The following is a 2,500-nucleotide window of genomic DNA, read 5'->3' as shown; positions in this document are numbered from 1 at the left end:
GGGCGGGCGTGCCTAGGAGAGGGCCAGGCTCAGTGACCGTGCCCAAGAGGGTGACTTTTGGGTATTTTCCAGCAAGGCTTTATTGCGCGGAGGGGGGGGGGAGGGGGGCTCAGTTCGGATGGGCGTGAGGTGTAGCACGTGGCTCTCATATGGGAGCGTCCAACTCTCTCTCTCTATCTGTCTTCTCTCTCTCTGTCTCTCTCTCTCTCTCTCTCTCTCCCTCTCTCTCTTTTCTCTCTTTCTCTCTCTTTTCTCTCTCTCTCCCCCCCCCTCTCTCTCTCTCTCCCTTTGTGTATATATGCATGTCTGTGTGTGTAGGAGAGAGAGAGAGAGAGAGAGAGAGAGAGAGAGAGAGAGAGAGAGAGAGAGAGAGAGAGAGAGAGAGAGAGAGAGAGAGAGAGAGATGTGCACGCACGTACACATACATGCACACATATACATACATGTGTGTATATTGGCGTTTCTACCTCTTACTATTGATTGGATTGTTCACTTGAAGACGAAATTCTCGAAAGTCCGCTCTACAGATCATATTTCTGGGGTAGATACAAGGTAGATAAAACAAGCATCATCACTGACCTCAAGCAAAACCTTCCCATGCCGGGAATCGAACCCGGGCCTCGCGGGTGAGAGCCGCGTATCCTAGCCACTAGACCACACGGGAGTATATTTTAACTTTTTCTTTCTTTCTTTCTTTCTTTCTTTCTTTCTTTCTTTCTTTCTTTCTTTCTTTCTTTCTTTCTTTCTTTCTTTCTTTCTTTCTTTCTTTCTTTCTTTCTTTCTTTCTTTCTTTCTTTCCACTAGACCACACAGGAGTAATTAAAAATGTTCAATAATGCCAAATAAATCATTGTTTCTTTCTTTCTTTCTTTCTTTCTTTCTTTCTTTCTATCCACTAGACCACACGGGAGTAATTAAAAATGTTCAATAATGCCAAATAAATCATTGTTTCTTTCTTTCTTTCTTTCTGTCTTTCTTTCTTTCTTTCTTTCTTTCCACTAGACCACACGGGAGTAATTATAAGTGTTCAATAATGCAAAATAAATCATTGTTTATGCTAATGTCTACGTGTTTAATATTTGAATAATTCCCGTTGGTATAGGACTGTGCATTCATATTAATTTTTGCTTGTGCATGTGGAACGTATGCTTTTATAAATATGAAAGTTATATAAATTAAGTAATATAACCAGCAATCCCCTTCTAACGGTACATGAACACTCCAAACCCTTAATAAAATGCCGTAGATACAAGAACAGCCACAATTATATATGCCAGAAAATGCATATTATATATGTTATGTATGCCAGAATCAAAAACAAAAAACAAAACAAAAAAAGAAAAACGTTTATGCTTTTAAGTAGATGACTAGAAGGGTAGACAACGTAGGTGTAAATGCTATTAAGTGTTTGTTCCCACTTAATAATTTCAATCATTTGTTTCAATGTAGAAGATTATATTTCCAAAGATATTGAAAATTAATTATATTCGTTCAAATTACGTCAAATGAGGATTCTTTCTTTATCAAAATAACTGCAATTTCAACAATTACGAACCGAGAGGAGGAGGTAAGGTCACATCGGAGAAACAAGGTCACTCTGCAACTGACCTGTCGCAAGTGACCTTCCCTGCAACATGACCCTGTGGCGAGCGGTTCCTTCTGTTGAGTTGGCGGAGGGCGGGGCGATGCGAATAGGTTAAAGGGGAGGAGAAAGAACGAAAGAAGGAGAAAGAAAGAGAAAGAAAAACCCGAAAGATCGCTCTTTCTACAGTCTCTGTCTACTATTTTACCATTTTACTTTATCGTTTATATATATATATATATATATATATATATATATATATATATATATATATGTGTGTGTGTGTGTGTGTGTGTGTGTGTGTGTGTGTGTGTGTGTGTGTGTGTGTGTGTGTGTGTGTGTATGTGTGTGTGTGTGCCGATCTTTCTCTACATACCTACTACTTTATATCTACATATCTGTCTCTATTTACCTATCTATCTGTCTCTCACCCTTTCTCTGTCATCCTCTACCTATATATACCACCTTCTATTTTTACCCATTTCTGCTTCCCTCTTTCGATTCACCTACTTCTATCTCTGTCCTTCTATATCTATCCCTCTCTTACAATTTCTAATTTTCTACCTCTTGCTTTCACAGACATTCATAAACCAAGATGAAGATGAAATAGAGCCTATATATTTTTTCTGCCTCAGTCATTTGATTCCGATACACATTAATCAGCTGATGAACTGCAGATCACTTTGTTTTCATTCCCCGAGGTTGTGTACATGTGTATACAAATATACGTACATAAACTAACACATTCACAAACTAACACACGTGGACGCATGCATTCGCATTTACCAACACGTGTACCTTTACCGAAGCAAACACTTAGCCTCGCATACACACAGCAATAAACTGTATGGTCTTGCAAGCGTGTTCTGTTCAACATTGTATGCTTGCACGGCTAATGTACAGAGTCATGCACGAGTA

The 2,500-nt window shown here is 39.0% G+C and overlaps 1 non-coding gene across 1 annotated transcript; it reads right to left on the bottom strand.

Moving 5' to 3' along the window:
- Positions 1-592: 592 nt before the first annotated feature.
- On the bottom strand, positions 593-664 carry TRNAE-CUC (transfer RNA glutamic acid (anticodon CUC)). The gene has a single exon. It is a non-coding gene; the product is annotated as a tRNA-Glu (tRNA).
- Positions 665-2,500: the final 1,836 nt, after the last annotated feature.

Source organism: Penaeus vannamei, chromosome 31 (genome assembly GCF_042767895.1).
Source record: "Penaeus vannamei isolate JL-2024 chromosome 31, ASM4276789v1, whole genome shotgun sequence".
NCBI classification, from domain to species: domain Eukaryota; kingdom Metazoa; phylum Arthropoda; class Malacostraca; order Decapoda; family Penaeidae; genus Penaeus; species Penaeus vannamei.
Note: the sequence above shows the minus strand (reverse complement) of the source record. Positions and strands in the feature narration are given on the sequence as shown.